A 20,222-nucleotide genomic window follows, 5' to 3' on the forward strand; every position below is an offset into this window, starting at 1 on the left:
GTAACAAAATATCCCCAAAATAATAAAATACTCCAAATAAATAACAAAATACACTGAAAATAATAAAACAGCCAAATAAAATATAAAATAACTGTAAGTAAATACCAAAAAACCCCAAATAAACAACAAACTACATCTCAAAAGTAATAAATTACTACCCCAAATAATAAAATATATTGAATAATTATTAAAATATCCCTCCAAATGGTCAAATAGTCCAAATCTCTGCCCCAGCCCTCTGCAGCAAAGGCAACTTTCATTTAAAAATCACTTTTTTTTCCTTTACCCCAAATCAGATGCTGGAACACAAAGCTCCAAGCACTGTCCAAGCTGCCACCACTGCCCTGAGTTTTTCCACCTCAATTTTAATTTTTTTTTCTGCTTTCTAAACCTCCCATGGCAGCTCCAATTAATTAAATCAAACCTGAGGTGTCCCCATCAGGAGTCCCCCCTGTTTTAGACACTAATTTTAGACAGCTACAAAAGGTGCCTAAAAATACCTTGTAATTAAAGATTCTATAATTTCTATTTGTAATTATATCATTAATTTTAGTTTTTGTGGTTTAATTGCAACTTGAGGTAAGAGTGCATAAATGTTATATTAAGATTTTATAATATAAACTCTTTAATATAGGATTATATGTATAGGATTTCTTGATTTACAATGTATAGGATTTCCTGATTTACAATTTAAAGCCTGTGAGGGATAAGAGGTACACTAATAATGGATGTAGAAAATGGATTTTTAGGATTGGGGATTGATAAATACAGAGTATTTTGATGTGTGAACTATTTATCCACAACCAGGAAAAGTCCAGGAAAATACACACACACACACTGTGCTGGAAAGTGAGGCTTGGAGGTCAGGGAGGGTCTTAAAAATAAATATTTTGCAGGTTTTAAATGAATTTTCTCTCCTTTTATCTCTTAGGGGAGTAAGGTGAGCAGCTCATGGGTGGGAAGGACCTGTACTTCGATATTTCCACTGCTATAAGGAAAGCAATATATTTATGTTTATATTGTTCCTATGTCCAAATTTATTATTTTCTCTTTTTTAATTTTCTTTTCTCATGGGGCACAGGCAGTTTTTGGGGGAGGCACTGGATGTGTGCAAGGCAGAGCTGGAGGAAACCTGGGATACAATGATCAGTGAAGGATGCAATGCCAGTCAAGAGGTGTTCAGAGGCATTTTTAAATTTTAAAAAAAAAATTTCCTGAGATTATACAAGATTTGCTCCCCTGCTTTGGTGGGGAAATCCATATTTCAGTGGTTTAACACCCAGAAGAGTTGGAGTTGTAGCATGATGAATATGCAAAGAGCAGCGTCCAAGATAAAGATAATTGGATCAGTTTTATATTATATATACATATTGATATTTTATATGTTATATATTTTATAAAAATATTATTATAATTCTATATTCTATCTATGTAATTATAAATTTATACATATATATATATATATATATATATATATATATATATATATATATAAAGAACATTTATATACCTATCCCATACATATAGAGAGGATATTAGGAGGGAAAGGAGACAGAAAGAGAATAGATAGAAAAAAAGATATGTTTATATTGGATTAATATATTGGATATATTATACCTTGTATTTCCAATGGATATAATATTAAATTTATATAATAGTGTGGCTATAAGGATATAATATATGCAGTGCATTAATGTAATATTTCCAGTGGGATATAATGTAATGTATCCAATATATTCAATGTATATTCAATATATTCAAAGTATATTCAATATATTCAATGTATATTCAATATATTAAATTTATATTCCATATATTCAATGTATATATATATATATATATATATATATATGTATCTCCCATGTGTGAGTATATATGAATATATATATAAAAATTCAAAATAATCAAACATAACCCAATAGATGGATATAATATAAATATATCCAATCCATTCAATGTATATTATATATCTGTATCTATATCTATCTCCCATATATATATTTTATATATATATATATCTCATATATATATCTCCCATATATATATATATATATATATATATATATATATCCCATGTGTGTGTGTATATACATATATATAAAAATTCAAAATAATCATCCAATGTAATCCAATAGATGGATATAATGTAAATATATCCAATCTATTCAATGTATATTCTATATCTGTGTCTATAGCTATATCTATCTTCCATATATATATATAATATATTCATATCCTAAATATATATATCCCGTGTGTGTGTGTATATATATATTTATATATATATATATATATAAAAATTCAAAATAACCATCCAATATAATCCAATAGATGGATAGAATGCAATATATCCAACACACTCAATGTGTATTCAACATACATATTTATTTATAATATCCAATATAATGGATCCAATGGCTGGATACCATGGAATAGAGGAACTATAAACTCTAAATTTATTATGTACATATCTGACTTCCGTAAGCATTAACCCCTTCTGCTGCTGCTTTGCATTTATTTGTCAAACTTTCACAAAAAACCCAACTTTTCTCAAGTTTTTGGCTTTCTCTCCTCCCACACACTGGTGAAAATCAGCATTTTCTGTGATCAGCAATCCCACATTAAAGAATTTCCCCTCCATTTTGGGGTGCCCCGTGCTGCCAGAAACAGCTATTTCCGGAAATGCAGCAGGTGGGACAGTGCACAAAACAAACTGGCCATTCTAACCTGCTTCTCCAAATTTTCTCCATCTACACAAGCACCTGCTAACTGTGGGGGTGGCTCTGCCTCTGGGTGTTTCACTCCACTGTGAATTTTGCTTTTTTGAAGGGTTTTCCCTGCATTACCAGCTGAATTTCCCTTTGTCATGAAGCCCCACTCCCACATCGGTGCCAGGTTGCTTCAGCCCTGAGCACCATCCTATGGCCAGGGGTTTGAATTTGCTTTTCAAAATTGAAAATTGAATTTTCTTTTCAAAAAACCAAAAGTAAAAGTCTTGGGGGAATTGATTTTTGTTTAATATTTAAAAAAAATAATTTCCCTGAGCTGTGACACTCCACATGATACCATGATGGATCCCAGGTCCAGCCCAGCACCTGAAACACATCCACCTCCCACAAAAGAAGAGAAAAGGAAGAGAAAGGATCAGGAAAAAATGGGAGAAAATTCAAAACCAAAAGGTTTTTAGAAATAAAAAAAACACTCAAATAATATCTGCTTGAGGAACTCAATGAGACTCCAAAATTCAACCAAAACCCCCAAAAGCTTTGACTGACCCCTGCCTGTGGGGCCAATTTCTGATAGCAGAAATGGATATTTTACAGCAATAAATGGATGATATTGAGAAATATATAGCTAGATATATTGTATTTCTAATTAATGCTATTATAAATAATGTATAGCAAGATAATAATTCCTTATTCTATCAAGCATTATATAGCAATCTAATACATATTCTATAATCAGTACATCACCATATATCAAGCATTATAAATAAATATGTCAATGTGAACAGATCCTAATCAACTCCTGTGGTACAGGATTATGCCAGGTAGTTATTTAATTATTTATAAATATTTGTGTATTGGGTTCACTCATTACAGGTTATATATCAACATTACGTAGCAAGCACTTCTATAATAATATTTATGGCAATAAATAGAATTTAGCAGTATATACACAGAAAAAAAAAAAAAAAAAGAAAGCTTTTTGCAAATTAGCAGCAATTTAGAGGAATAACAATTTTTTAAAATCCCACAAAATATTTTGGGGAAGAACCCATTTAACATCCGAGCAACACCGCGAACACCCAGCACCCAAACCCAGCACACCGGGGCAAATCACCCCAATAAGATAAAAGAACTTGGTTAAATCTCTTCTTTTTTAATCTTTTTTTTTCCCTTTTTTTTTTTTTTTTTTTTTTTTTTGCCCACAGAGCTGGAGCTGGGAATCCATTAGCCTTTAATGAAGTGAAACCCTCATCTTGCCGGAGCCACCTCATTTAGCGCAATTGTTTCGCAGCCATTACGGAAAGACAATTACAAGGAAGCGGCGAGAGTAATTGGAAATGCTGGCAGGAGTTGGGCGAAATGATAATAAATAAAAATATTCCCCCTAATAAGCTTGCCAGGAGGGGGGTGGGCTGGAGAAAATCAACATAATTAGAACTGAACCTCGGTGAGGAAAAACAGACAGCGGGGTGGCGAGCGCGCGGCGCGGAGGAGCGGGGGGAAAGTGGAGAAAACTTTGGGTTTTTACTCAAAAAGCAGCAGGGAAAAGATTTCTCCCACCTGTACGAAGCTACCAGGAGGAAAAAAATGGTTGGAATGGGAGACGATGTCCACAGGGATGCGTGTGGTGCTCCTCCATCACCTGGTCCTGGCTGGAATTAAAGCCAAAATGAAACTTCAAAGTGAGATGGTTTTTTTGCTCACATTGGGAGCATCATTGGGTAACAGGAATTTCTCCTCATCAGATGGGGGAAAAATACATTTTGCAAAATACAATTATTTTTCCAAAATATAATTATTTTTGCAAACTACAATTACTTTTGCAAAACCTGCATTATTTACATTAAGATCAGAAAGCATTAGGGACGTGGATTTGGGGAAAAAGGGATCAATCATACTCAAAACCCAACACAAGTAGCTGGAATTGAAGCAAAAAAAAAAGTTGAAAAGCCAAATTAAAGACAAAAAAAAGCTTCAAAGTGAGATGGTTTTTTGCTCACAGGACGTCATCGAGGAGCATCATTGGGTAACAGGAATTTCTCCTCATCAGATGGGGGGAAAATACAATTACTTTTGCAAAACCTGCATTATTTTCATTAAGATCAGAAAGCATTACGGACATGGATTTGGGGGAAAAGGGATCAATTGTACTCAAAACCCAACACAAGCAGCTGGAATTAAAACCAAAAAAAGCTGAAAAGCCAAATTAATGCCAATTAAAGTAAAAAAAAAGGTTCAAAGTGAAATGAGTTTTTGTTCACAGGACGTCATCAAGGAGCATCATTGGGTAACAGGAATTTCTCCTCATCATATGGGGGGATATTTGCAAAATCAAATTTTTTTTGTAAAATACAATTATTTTTGCAAAACCTGCATTATTTGCATTAAGACCAAAAGGATTTAAGGACGTGCATTTGGGGGAAAAGGGATAAATTGTACTCAAAACCCACCACAAGTAGCTGTTGGTGGGTTCCTTCTCTGCTCCTAAAATCTTTTCTCTTTCCACCAAACAATCCCTGTCCCCACAAAACCATCCACACTCTGTTCCCATTCTCATCCCCAACCCAATGATGCTTTAGCAGCTCCTCCAAATCAGTTTGAAGAAAAAAAAAGCCATTAAAATTGGGGATTTGCACCCCAAAAAGCCATTGAAGCAAAGGTTTGCACAAAAAAGGTTCTCCAAGCAGGGAATTGTACCCCAAAAAGGCCTTAAAATAGGGGCTTGCACCCAAAAATGTACTTTTAGCAGTTCTCATCAAAAAAGAAGTCCTTAAAGCAGAGCTTTGCAGAAATAAAGTCCTTCACACAGGGGTTTGAACTAAAGGTTGTCCAAAAGGGGTTTGTACCCCAAAGAAAACTGCCACAGAAAGGGTTTGCACCAGAAAAGCACCCTTAAAATAAGAGGGTTTGAATCAAAACCAGTCCTTGCATCATAAAATGTCCTTTCAATGGGTGTCTGCAGCAAAAAAGTCCCTCAAACAGCAGCTTTGCACCAAAAAATCACTTTAAATAGACAAAAATGGATTTTCAGGCAGGTGTTTGCAGCTAAAAAACGCCTCAGACCAAGTGGATTTACACAAGAACTTCCCCAAGACCTCTCCCCTCTGAAATATCTGCTACAAAATCCAGCTCCTGGCATAGGAATAAATCCCTATCCCACCACAACAAGGGTTTTCCCAAATCTAGAAAAATTCTGCAAGGGGAATTCTATTTCTCTTTAGAATTTCTGTTCTACTCGGAGTGGAACTGCTGGGGCAGGTGGGAAAAGGCAAAAATTCTAGGAGCAATCCCAAACCCTGACCAGGATCACCCCAAATACCAAATATCCAGCAAAATAATTAAATAGGCCCCCAAGTTCATAAAATATCCTCCCTCAATGATAAAAATATCCCAAAATAGAATAAAACACCTCCAAATAAATTAAAAAATAAAATTTGAATTTAAAAAGACCCCAAATAGATGATGGAATACAGCAAAAATAAAATGCTTCCAAAAAACAAGAAAACACCCCCAAAATAATGAAATGCTCAAAAGAAGTAACAAAATATCCCCAAAATAATAAAATACCCCAAATAAATAACAAAATATCCCCAAAATAGTAAAATACTCCAAATAAAAAACAAAATACACTGAAAATAATAAAACAGCCAAAGTAAACAATAAAATAGCCCTAAGTAAATAACAAAAAAACCCAAATAAGCAACAAACTACATCTCAAAAATATTAAGCTACTCCTCAAATAATAAAATATATAGAATAATTATTAAAATATCCCCCCCAAATGGTCAAACAGTCCAAATCTCTGCCCCAGCCCTCTGGAGCAAAGGCAATTTTCATTTAAAAACCACACACGTTTTTTTCCTTGCCAGTTCCCAACTCTGTTAAGATCATTATCACAGAATGGGAGCAGAGATAAAACATTTTTATTTTCTTTTCTTTCCCTTCTGGTGGGATTTTGGAGCAGAGCATCCCCCACTCCCAGCTCCCATGGAAGTCAGCTCATGTGGGGAGTTAATGTTTCGTTAATACATAGGGTTTTTTGTTAATTTATTTTCTTTTATTTCACTTTTCCATATTTCTCCTCAGCCACCAATTATTTTGCTCCCAAAGGGATTCTTACAATTCTCCCTGTGACTTTTTTAGCCTTGGTGCCTTCCATAAGCCACAGGTGATGCTCACGCCACAAGAACGTGTTATTAAATAATATTAAATTATTTTAAATTATGTAAAATTCTTTCAAATCCATTAAAATGTTATTGAATAGTATGAAATATTACCAGATTTTATTAAATATTCTCTAAAGCCATGTGCACAGATATTTAGGAGCTGTGAAATGCCTCCTCAACCAAGCTGGGATGCTCCAGTGGGTTCCAGCAGGGTGAGTCCAGCTGGAAGACATTGGGCAAAGCTCTGGAAAATTGGGGAAAATTGGGATATTTGGGGCTTTTTAGACAAAAAAATTAAAATATTCCTGGTGGAGGAGTAGTGGGGTGTGGCGAGAGCGCGTGTGGGAGGAAAAGAGGGAGATGGAGTTGTGGGAGAAGTGTGCAAGGAGCGAGCACAGAACGATGCCTCACGTTTGAGCTTTTCTGGTTTTCAGATGCTGAACCGGACAGTTCCTCACTCTGAACTCCTCACAGAGTGTCAGCTCTCCTCTCAGTCTGCTCAGCCAAAATAATCCTGCCAGGACTGAGAACCACGACACCCAACAGCCTCAGGTCCCAAAAATTATAAATAAAACTGAATTGGGGAGGAGCAAACTGGGGCAATGGGACTTCATTAGCTGAAGCTGGAATTGGAGAATTAACCCCTGATATGTAAATGGACCAAACTGATAATTGTGTGAAAAACTCACGACCACTGTCCATGCTGGGAAGATCTGAGTGCCCAAGGTGTGTCTGTTAAAGATTATATATAAAGCCTTTCATAAATTCCCACTTTATTCTCTAAACTCTGTCTGGGCTCTGTTCCAGGCAGCCACTCCAAGGCATCAGCAGAGTGAGTAAAGAGTGAGTAAGGAGTGAGTAAGGAGTGAGCAGGGAGGGTGTAAGAATTGTGCATGGGTGCTGGGAGCATGCCCCACCTGCCCATTCCTTAAAATCCCATCAGACTTCCTGAAATTCACTTTTTCTCTCAATTAAAAAATATATAGTTACTAATATATTATATTTAAATATACAGTTATAAATATTACATATCTATGACTATGGATTTATAATATATCATATGTAGTATATATTTATATTATCTATATGTTTAACTATATATTAAAATAGTATATAGAAGTTATTTTTATATATTATTTTATATTACATCATATAGTGTTACATTATATATCATATTATTATATAGTATCATATTATTATATAGTATCATATTATTATATAGTATTATATTATACACTCTATATTATATATATTCTTTTATATTATATATTATTTTATTTTACACATTTCTTTATATATATATGTATATATTTATATATATTTTATATAAAACATATATATTGTATATAATATATATAAATGTAATATTATTTTATATATTATTTAAATATGAATTAAATAATTATAAGTAATTATTAAATAATAGATAACATTATTTATATATTGTTTATAATATATGGTATAATATATAATATATAAATATAATATATATTATCTATAAAATATTTATTTATATATATTTCTTTTTATATATATTTCTTCTTATATATAGATATAATATATAGATACACTATATAATTTTTATCTATATTATTTATTATATAAAACCAATACACAGATAACATAGCTTACTCTATATCTAATAATACTGTATACATATAATAGAGGTATCTATATAAAGTCTATATTATATTTTGTATTTTAACTTTTATACTCTATATTATCCATTACATATTAATTATATTCTAATGCTATATTAGATATTTTATATCTTATAATCTACAATTTCTCATATATTCATGATATCACACACCACAGATATTTTATACTACGTTGCATATCTTATCATATAATTATATAAATTCATGCCTGATATGTAATTTATGGAAAACCCATGGTTCAGCCCCTATTTTACATAAAATATATGTATTTTAAGTCCCAACCCACAGCTCAGCCCCTACAGACACCCTGTAAAAAATCCCAAACCTGAAGGATCACATCCCATTGGAGAGAAATGTGGAATATAACACCTGGGGTGGAATATAACACCTGGGTGGAACACATCTCCCTTCTGGATCTCAGCTGAGATCTACTGAGAAATAACAGGATTCGAGGTATTTGGGAATATCTCATTTACAAGGATCCACTCTAGTCCATTCCATTCTGTTTAATCCAAAGTGAGTTTGCTCAGAGTTCCCATGGAGGGTGGCAGAAAGAGGAACCTTTAGGAGAAAAATCAACACCTTGACATAGAGATCCACAACCTGGGAGTGAATGGGACTGTCCAGAACTGGCAAGAATTTCCTTCCTGAATTTCCTGAATTCATTTTCCTGATTCTCCTGATTCTGCAGGATTCTGCTATCCTGGCATTGCAGCTCTTTGGAGAAAATCCAATTTGTTCTTCAACAAATCCACTTGTGCTGCAACACCACAAGACACCAATGATGATTTTGGGGCCACTTTAGACCCTCAAAACCCTTTTCCCAATAAACCATCCCAGGTAAGCCAGACCCCTCTGGAATTTGGTATTTGCACCAGAAACCCATCTATTTTTTGATGCACAATGTGTGACCTCAAAGGGGTTGCAAGAAGCAACTCCTCAACTTTTGGGGGGGAATGGAAACATTTTGCTGCAACACCACAAGACACCAATGATGATTTTGGGGCCACTTTAGAGCTCCAAAACCCCATTCTACCTTTTCCTAATAAACCATCCCAGGAAGCCAAACCCTCTGGAATTTGGTATTTGCACCTGAAATCCATTTATTTTTTGATGCACAATGTGTGACCTCAAAGGGGTTGCAAGAAGCAGCTCCTCAACTTTTGTGGGGGAATGGAAACATTTTGTTGCAACACCACAAGACACCAATGATGATTTTGGGGCCACTTTAGACCCTCAAAACCCTTTTCCTAATAAACCATCCCAGGTAAGCCAAACCCTCTGAAATTTGGTATCTGCACCAGAAATCCATCTATTTTTTGATGCACAATGTGTGACCTCAAATGGGTTGCAGAGAGCAACTCCTCTTAATTTTTTGTGGGGGAATGGAAACATTTTGCTGCAACACCACAAGACACCAATGATGATTTTGGAGCCACTTTAGATCCTTAAAACCCTTTTCCTGATAAACAATCCCAGGTAAGCCAAACCCTCAGGAATTTGGTATTTGCACCAGAAACCCATCTATTTTTCGATGCACAATGTGTGACCAAAAAGGGATTGCAGGGAGCAACTCCTCTAAATTTTTTGTGGGGGAATGGAAACGTTTTGCTGCAACACCACAAGACACCAATGATGATTTTAGGGCCACTTTAGAGCTCCAAAACCCCATTCTACCTTTTCCTGAGAAACCATCCCAGGAAGCCAAACCCTCTAGAATTTGGTATTTGCACCAGAAATCCATCTATTTTTTGACGCACAATGTGTGACCACAAAGAGGTTGCAGGGAGCAAATCCTCTAAATTTTTGGGGGGGAATGGAAACATTTTGCTGCAATACCACAAGACATCAACGATGATTCTGGGGCCACTGTAGATCCTCAAAACCCTTTTCCTGATAAACAATCCCAGGTAAGCCAAAACCCTCTGGAATTTGGTATTTGCACCAGAAATTCATTTATTTTTTGATGCACAATGTGTGATCCTAAATGGGTTGCAAGAAGCAACTCCTCTAAATTTTTGGGGGTGGGGGGGATGGAAAATCGTTTTCAGGGTTGCAAGAATGAATTAATTTGCCAAAGCAGCGTTTACATCCCGCGTTCCCAGCGGGAATTTCGCAGTAGCCAAGTGGAAAGGTTTATTTAGCCGGGAGCGGCGCTGCCTTCACAAACATTTCCCCTTATCCAGCAGGGAGAACCTCACCAACCGAAAGGAGATTTAATTAGTGAAAATCTCGTTAGGCAAACGAAATTATCCGTAAGACAATCCCGCTCTGGACAGGGGGGTGATTAAGCAGAGCCATTAATCGGGAGCGCTGCTCCAACAGGCTCCGGGATGGGGGGGCTGCGAGGACACCACGGCCCCACCCCCTCCGAAAAGCCCTTGAGCATCTCATCAGCTCACCTTGATTGCATCATGCAAATTGCAATTAGCTTTTCCTCTCATCACCCCAGAAAACAGGGGAAAAAAAAAAAAAAAAAAAAAAAAAAGGTGTTTTGGAGGTGTGGGAGCAGCAACCCCCAAAATTTGGGAGTGGCACCCACGGGACGCTGTGCCTGCACCCCAGCTCGGAGTGATGCAAATGGCATTTTTAAAAGTTCTTTTGAGAGATTTTGTTATGATTTCCAGCTCTTACAGGAGGGTTTTTTAACCTAAAGATGTGGGTGTTTTCTCACTGGTCCCTGGGGGCCACCAAACCCTTCTGAGGAGCACCAAACCCTTCTGGGGGCTACCAAAAGCTCCTGGGGGCCACCAAATCCCTGCCAGGGCCACCAAACCGTCTGGGGAGCCACCAAACCCTGTCAGGACCACCAAACCTGGAAAGAGCCACCAAACACGGCCAGAGCCACCAAACCCTGCCAAGGCCACCAAACACTCTGGGAGGCCACCAAACCATCCTGGGGGCCACCAAACCCTTCTGGGGACTTCTAAATCCTGCCAGGGCCATCAAACCCTGCCAGGGCCACCAGACCTTGCCAGGGCCACCAGACCCTCCTGGGGGCCACCAAACCCTCCTGAAAATCTTGTTAAGCAAACCCTGACCAAACCCTCCTGAGGACCACCAAACCCTGCCAAGGCCACTAAACCCTTCTGGGGGCTACCAAAAGCTCCTGGGGGCCACCAAACCCTGCCAGGGTCACCAGACCTTGCCAGGGCCACCAAACCCTCTGGGGAGCCACCAAACCCTGCCAGGGTCACCAGACCTTGCCAGGGCCACCAAACCCAGCCAGAGCCACCAAACCATCCTGGGCCCACCAAACCCTTCTGGGGGCTTCTAAATCCTGCCAGGGCCACCACAGCCTCCTGAGAGCCACCAAACCCTTTGGGGAGCCACCAAACCCTGCCAGGGCCACCAAACACTGTGGGAGGCCACCACAGCCTCCTGAGAGCCACCAAACCCTTTGGGGAGCCACCAAACCCTGCCAGAGCCATCAAACTCTCCTGGGGAGCCACCAGACCTTGCCAGGGCCACCAAACCCCCACGTGCAGAACACCAAGGGCATTGCTGAGGCAGCTCAGAAGTGCAGGGAAAGCTGCAGGAGCTGAGAGCTCAGGCTGGGCTGCTCCAGAGTCCACCAGGACCGACCTCAGAGGCGGTGACACGGCCACTACAGCAGGATGTCACAGAGCCACCTGGAAAAATCATCGATTCAGGGCAAGAGAAGCCTTCCCTTTGCCAGGAAGTCCTGCAGGATGCCTTAAAAATGGAGGGGAAAAAAGCCAAAACCTCATAAAATCAGTGCCCGGCAAACACTCAAGTGTTTTATATCTATAATTACATGTATACAGCTCTTGCTCAAGAGGAATCCCTAGGGACCTCACCCCATGCAGCTCCAAGTTTGAGCATCCCTAAAATGATGATTCTCACCTCCATCAGCTTTCAAGTCTGGAGAAGGACACAATATTGCCATCAGCACCTTAAAACCTGGGAAATTTAGGAGTTTTTAGATGCAGAGTGAAGATGAGCTCACTGAAAACCACCCAGGGATGTATCAAGTTCCAGGTGGAGTGAGGAGATGCTGAAGGAATGACCCACCTGATGTCACACAGGTAATTAGGAAACACAAATTAAATCCCAGCTGGCAAGGCCCAGTGTATCTATTCCCCATATATTACATTCCCAAATAGGTTCTTCCACTATATTCTCCAATATACCATATTTATATACCTATAGATGTATAAAATATTATATTTCCCAACATATATACAGGGAATATTATCTAATTTTCTTCAATACATGCAACATTTCCCAATATTTTCTATTCCAAAATATATTCCCTGACATTATATATTTTATATTCCCCTATAAATAAATAAATAAATAAACAAACAAACATATCTATTTACTATATGTTATTTATAATATATATATTAACTACATACATACATAATATAAATTTATTGTATGTTATTTATAATATATGCATGTATATTTATTACTATTATTATACATCTATAATATTACTATTATATTATATACTATTATATACTATTATATTATATTATATTATATTAATTATATTATATTATATCACATAATATAGAATTTACATTATATATTTCTAATATATACATATATATTATACATAGGTAGAAAGATAGATAGAATATTATTTGCATTTCCCTTCACTTAAAATTGATTCAGAGGCTGCAATTAACACAATTCTTTGAATTTTTCTGCAATATTCATCAATTTTTTTCTACATCTTGGGCTCAATTTACTGTTGTCCAACTTCTGCCACAAATTTGCTGAGTTTTGAGCAAAATTTTTGTCAGGAAAAAGGAGTTTATCCTTTAAAGATCTTTATCAGATCTCACTCTCAGGACACCAAAAAAACTGAAAAGTGTGGTTTTATTTAAAATCTGGTTTCATCTGAAAGTCAGATTTTACTGAAAAGCTCTGATTTTATGGAAAATTGGATGGGAATTACAGACCTTGGGTATCAGATGTGCTAAAAGCCTGGCAGCACAGGATGTTTGATACTTGTGGGGTTTTGGGGAATTTCCATCTAAAAGTGACAATGGGTCTGAAATTGGGGTGCTCTGCACAGACCTTTGGTGTGTGGGAGGCTTTAATTGGGGTGCCCTGTGATCACCTTTGCTAATTGGAGTGTCCCATTAGGACCTTGGCTGATTGGGGTACCCCACAAACCCCTCTGCTAATTAGGGGGCCTGGCTGGAGTCCTTAATTTGGGCACCCTGCAAGATCCTTGATGATTGGGGTACCAACTCAGTCTTTGTTAATTAGGGTGCCACATCAGCGTGTTTGCTAATTAGGGTGCTCTGCGAGGAGCTTTGCTGATTTGGGCACTCTGATGAGGTCATTAATTTGGGAACCCTGCAAGGACCTCAGCTCATCCCCACACCCTGAGTGTGTCTTTGCTAATTCAGGTCCCATGCCACCATCTCTGCCATGCAGGTGCCACACCAGGCTCTCTGCTAATTAAAAGACCCTGCCATGACCTTTCCTGATTTGGTTGGCATCTTTATTTTTTTGTGCTCCATCTTTGCTAATCAGGGTGCCCTGCAAGGCTCTGTGCCAAGCAGGTGCCGCCCCATGGCCATGCCACCCTTGGGTGCCCTGCTGAACTCTTTCCCTCAGGTGCCCTGAAGGGGTCTCAGGTGCCTCAGGCACTGAGCACTGAGTGATGCAAATGCCATTTTTCAAGTTATTTTAAGAGATTTTGTTATTATTTCCAGCTCTTACGGGAGTTTTTTTTTTTACCCTAAAGCTGTGGGTGTTTTCACACTTGGCTCTCCAGGTGACACAAGACAGGACAGAGGTGACACCGCTCCTGTCTTGCTCTGGGATGCTCTGTGGGCAACCCAGCCTGGGCAGGAGGTGGGAGCACCCATTCCTCAGTTACAGGAGTGGATCTGCACCCCAAAATCCTGCCAGGAACGGGCTCAGGATGTGGCTGCATCAGCTACAGGAATGGCTTTACATCCCAAAATTCTGCCAGAAGCTGGTTCAGGACAGGCCTCATCCATCCCTGAGGTACAAGAATGGTTCTGCATCCCAAAATCCTGCCAGGAGCTGGTTCAGGATGTGGCCCTATCCATCCCTCATCTTCAGGAACAGCTTTAGATCCCAAAACCCTGCCAGGAGCAGGCTCAGGACATGGCCCTATCCATCCCTCACCTAGAGGAATCGCTTTGTATCCCAAAATCCTGCTAGGAGCAGGGTCAGGACATGGCTGCATTCACCCTCAGTTACAGGAATGGCTTCAGATCCCAAAATCCTGTCAGAAACAGGTTCAGGATGTGGCTGCATCAATCCCTCAGCTCAGCTACATCCCAAAATTCTGCCAGGAGCTGGTTTAGGACACGGCCCTATCCATCCCACAGCTACAGAAACGGCTTTACATCCCAAAATCCTACCAGAAATGAGTTCAGGACATGGCTGCATCGACCCTCAGCTACAGGAATGGCTTTAGATTCCAAAATCCTGCCAGGAGCTCACTCAGGATGTGGCTGCATCCACCCCTCACCTTCAGGAACAGCTTTTCAGCCAGAAATCCTGCCAGCAGCAGGTTCAAGACATCGCTACATCCATCCCTGAGGTACAGGATTGGCTTTAGATCCCAAAATCCTGCCAGGACTGGATTCAGGATGTGGCTGCATCAATTCCTCACCTACAGGAACGGCTTTAGATCCCAAAATCCTGCCACGAGCAGGCTCAGGACATGGCCTCATCCATCCCTCACCTTCAGAACAGCATTCCATCTCAAAATCCTGCCAGGAGCGGGTTCAGGTGGCCTCATCCATCCCTCACTTAGAGGAATGGATCTGCACCCCAGAATCCTGCCAGGAGCAGGCTCAGGATGCGGCCCTATCCATCCCTCAGCCATAGGAATGGCTCTGCATCCCAAAATCCTGCCAGGAGCTGGTTCAGGACGTGGCCCTATCCATCCCTCACCTTCAGAACCAGCTTTATATCCCAAAATCCTGCCAGGAGCATGTTCAGGACATGGCTGCATCCATCCCACAGCTACAGGAATGGCTTTAGATCCCAAAATCCTGCCAGAAATGAGTTCAGGACATGGCTGCACCCACCCTCAGTTACAGGAATGGCTTCAGATCCCAAAATCATACCAGAAACAGGTTCAGGATGTGGCCTCATCCATCCCTGAGGTATGGGAATGGCTCTGCATCCCAAAATCCTGCCAGAAACAGGTTCAGGATGCGGCTGCATTCACCCTCAGCTACAGGAATGGCTTTAGATCCCAAAATCCTACCAGAAACGGGTTCAGGACGCGGCTGCATTCACCCTCACCACAGCTACATCCCAAAATCCTGCCAGGAGCTGGCTCAGGACATCGCTGCATCCATCCCTGAGGTACAGGAATGGCTCTGCATCCCAAAATCCTGCCAGGAATGAATTCAGTACATGGCTGCATTCACCCTCAGCTACAGGAATGGCTTTAGAGTCCAAAATCCCACCAGTAACGGGTTCAGGACATGGCTCTATCCATCCCTCAGCTCAGCTACAGCCCAAAATCCTGCCAGGAGCACATTCAGGACATGCCTGCATCCATCCCTGAGGTAGATGGATGGCTTTGTATCCCCAAATCCTGCCAGAAACAGGTTCAGGATGTGGCTGCATCCATCCCCCAGTTATGGGAATGCCTTTAGATCCCAAAATCCTACCAGAAATGAGTTCAGGACATGGCTGCATCTGTCTCTCAGTTATAGGAATGGCTTTACATCCCAAAATCCTGCCAGGAGCTGGTTCAGGACATGGCTACATCCATCCCTCACCTTCAGGAACAGCTTTAGATCCCAAAATCCTGCCAGGAGCACGTTCAGGACATGGCCCTATCCATCCCTCAGCCACAGGAATGGCTTTAAATCCCAAAATCCTGCCAGGAGCTGACTCAGGATGTGGCTGCATCTTCCTCTTTCAGGAAGAGCTTTCCATCCCAAAATCCTGCCAGGAGCATGTTCAGGACATGGCTGCATCCATCCCTCAGCTCAGCTACATCTCAAAATCCTGCCAGGAATGGCTTCAGGACATGGCTGCACCCACCCTCAGCTACAGGAATGGCTTTAGATCCAAAAATCCTGCCAGGAGTGGGTTCAGGACGTGACTGCATTCACCCTCAGCTCAGCTACATCCCAAAATCCTGGCAGGAGCAGATTCAGGACATGGCTGCATCCATCCCTCACCTACAGGAATGGCTTTAGATCCCAAAATCCTACCAGAAACGGGTTCAGGACGCGGCTGCATTCACCCTCAGCTCAGCTACATCCCAAAATCCTGCCAGGAATGGCTTCAGGACGTGGCCTCATCCATCCCTGAGGTACAGGAACGGCTCTGCATCCCAAAATCCTGCCAGGAGCAGGTGATGCCCATCCCTGCAGGGCATGGGGCAGCTCCTGGGATGCCTCACTGCCCTCAGAGCATCCCCAAATCCCATCCGCAGCCCCCGGGCCGCATTAATGGCTCCTATTTTGCTAATTGTACAAACCTAATGGGGGAAGGAGCTGGCAGGGGGAAAAAAAAAAGGGTAATGGCCATCAGGCCAGCAATAAAGCAAAATTAATGGGCTGTGGGAAGAAATCATGTCCAGTTAATCCCAGCTTGGGAACGCCGGGGGGGGTGGCTGTGGCCCGAGGTCACTCAGGGTGGGAGGGGACAGCAGGAGCATCCTCAGGGCTGGGGGAGAGGGGAAAACTCCCGTGGGACAGGGCAGGGATGGAGGGAATGCTGCTGAAACACCGGGAAGGGAATGCACCTTCACCTGGGGAGAGCTGCTTTTCATCTCCTTTTTTTTTTTTTTTCCCAATTTTCCTTCTTTCCTTTTACTTCTCTCCAATTTTCTAACATTTTTCTATTTTGTTTTTTTTCCAATTGATTTTTTTACCAATTTTCCTTTTTCTCTGTATTTCCTTTTTCCATTATTTTCCCGTTTGCTTTTAATCCATTTTTCTTTTTTTCTATTTTGCTTTATTGCTTCTAATTAACCTTTTTTTTCATTTTCCCTTTCCTTTTTACTGTTTCCCTTTTCTCCCACTTTTGCTCTTTTATTTTTTTACCTAGTTTCTTTTTTCTTTTTACTTCTATTTTTCTTTTCCCCCATTTTCCATTTTTCATTACCACTTTTCCTTCTTTACTTCCTTTTTTTAACCAATTTTATTTCCCATAGAGAAAGGAAAACAATTTTCCCATCATAAAGCAGAAAAAATCCCACCCAAATCTCTAACCCAGCAGACAGGGATGCTGGTGTAGGACAAGACAGGGATGCTGGCGTAGGATATCACTCAGGGATTCCCAATCCTTATTTTCACTCTCTCCCATCCAACTTTTTCCCCAGCCCTGCTTCATCCCAGCAGAAATTTAATTATTTTGTGATTTTTGCTTGCCCTGGAACAAAAATCCAGTGCACAAATATCCCTGTTCCTAAAGGGATGGAGATAAGACTCATCCCAAACTTTCCCTTTGGACTAAAAAAAAAACTAAACCAAACCAAACCAAATAAAAAGACAAAAAATTTAAAAAAAAACACAACAAACTTTCGTCCATAAATTTGGGTAGGAGTAAAGCTCTTCATTCTAGGAAAATTGGAATTAGAAGTGGATGTGGAATATTTCTGTGAAGTTGTGCAAATACAGATGTGAGCGGGCATCACCAATACTTAGGAAAATTCAAATTATCTGCGTTTTCCAATCAAACTGCCCTGCCCAGGAGCCAAAACCAATCCAGTAAAATCCCAGTAAAACCCAGTGGTTTGCATTAATGCCCCAAATCACACTGGGAGTGAGAGTCCAGCTGCTCTGCCAGCATCCCCCAGGCAGGCCCCACTCCCAGCTCCTGTCTGGGATGGCTCCCTCCAACCACCCCAAACCCCACTGGAGGCTGCGGAGCTTCTTCCCAAGGGAAAAATCCCCATTTTATTTTCCTGAAAATGCCCAGGGGGATAGATTTCTTTATAAATATTCCTACTGTTGAGGAGGGCTGGGGAGGATGGGAATGATGGATTATCCCAGGGTGGAACAGGGATACAGGATCATCCTGGGCTGGAGCAGGGATGCTCAGGGATGCTCCAGCCCCCTGTAAGAGAGGATACAGGGATCAGGGATCATCCCAGACTGGAGCAGGGATGCTCCAACTCCTGTGAGCAAGGATGCAAAGATCATCCCAGACTGGACCAGGGATGCTCAGGGATGCTCCAGCTCCCTGTGCTTGGGGCACCAAGCAAAAATACAGGGATTGTCACAGACTGGACCAAGGATGCTTCAGCTCCCTGTGAGCAAGGATACAGAATTATCCCAGGCTGGACCAGGGTTGCTCAGAGATGCTCCAGCTCCCTGTACACACAGTGAGCAAGGATTCAGGGATCAGGGATCATCCCAGACTGGACCAGGAATGATCCAGCTCCCTGTGAGGAAGGATACAGGGATTATCCCAGGCTGGAGCAGAGATGCTCAAGGATGTTCCAGCTCCTGTGAGAAAGGATACAGGGATCACCTTGGCTGGACCAGGGATGCTCAGAGATCCCAGCTCCCTGAGCTTGGGCACCAAACAAGGATACAGGGATCAGCCTAGGCTGGAGCAAGGCTGCTCCAGCTCTCTGTGAGGAAGGATACAGGATTATCCCAGGCTGGACCAGAGATGCTTCAGCTCCCTGTGCACAGGGCAAGGATACAGGGATCACCCTGGCTGGACCAGGGATGCTCAGGGATGCTCCAGTCCCCTGTAAGCAAGAATACAGGGACCAGAGATGCTCCAGCCCCCTGTGCACAGGGCACCAAGCAAGCATACAGGGATTATCCAAGGCTGGAGCAGGGTTGCTCAGAGATGCTCCAGCTCCCTGTACACACAGTGAGCAAGGATACAGGGATCAGGGATCATCCCAGACTGGAGCAGGGATGCTCCACCTCCCTGTGAGCAAGGATACAGGGACCATCCTGGGCTGGAGCAGGGATGTTCCAGCTCCCAGTGAACAAGGATGCAAGGATCATCTCAGGCCAGACCAGGGATGCTCAGGGATGCTCCAGCTCCCTGTGAGAAAGGATACAGGATCATCCTGGGCTGGACCAAGGATGCTCCAGGATGCTCCAGCTCCCTGTGCACACAGAGAGCAAGGATACAGGGATCAGGGATCAACCTGGCTGGACCAGGGATGCTCCAGCTCCCTGTGAGAAAGGATTCAGGGATCATCCTAGACTGAACCAGGGATGCTCCAGCTCCCTGTGAGAAAGGATTCAGGGATCATCCTAGACTGAACCAGGGATGCTCCAGCTCCCTGTGAGAAAGGATTCAGGGATCATTCCAGACTGGAGCAGGAGTGCCCCAACTCCCTGTGAGCAAGGATACAGGGATCAGGGATTATCCCAGACTGGCCCAGGGATGCTCCAGCTCCCTGTGAAGAAGGACACAGGATTATCCCAGGCTGGAGCAGGGATGCTCCAGCTCCCCATGCACAGAGAGCAGATCAGGCACCCAGTACAGATTTACTCAACTCCCAGATTTCCCCACAAGGACTCAAGCTGCTCACGTGGAAAGCTAAACCAGGGCTGCAGGCACGAGCAGTTCCCATGGGCCGGCAGCAGCAGGAGGAGCGAGCTGATGTCAATAAAGGCGGGATGGCACCGCGGGAGGCGCTGGCCCGGCCGTGCCCCGAGGCTCCGGGGCTCAGGTTGCAGGATCCAGCGGGGACCGCG

General features: G+C 41.6%; 1 protein-coding gene across 3 annotated transcripts in view; it reads right to left on the reverse strand.

Annotated features, from left to right (window-relative positions):
- Positions 1-20,222, reverse strand: part of PKNOX2 (PBX/knotted 1 homeobox 2) — a 103,911-nt gene that overhangs the window by 68,346 nt on the left and 15,343 nt on the right. The gene's annotated exons all lie outside the window — the stretch shown is intronic.

Source organism: Melozone crissalis, unplaced genomic scaffold (assembly GCF_028551555.1).
Source record: "Melozone crissalis strain CALT ecotype California unplaced genomic scaffold, PUWL_Pcris_2 ptg000120l_1, whole genome shotgun sequence".
Classification (NCBI taxonomy): Eukaryota; Metazoa; Chordata; class Aves; order Passeriformes; family Passerellidae; genus Melozone; species Melozone crissalis.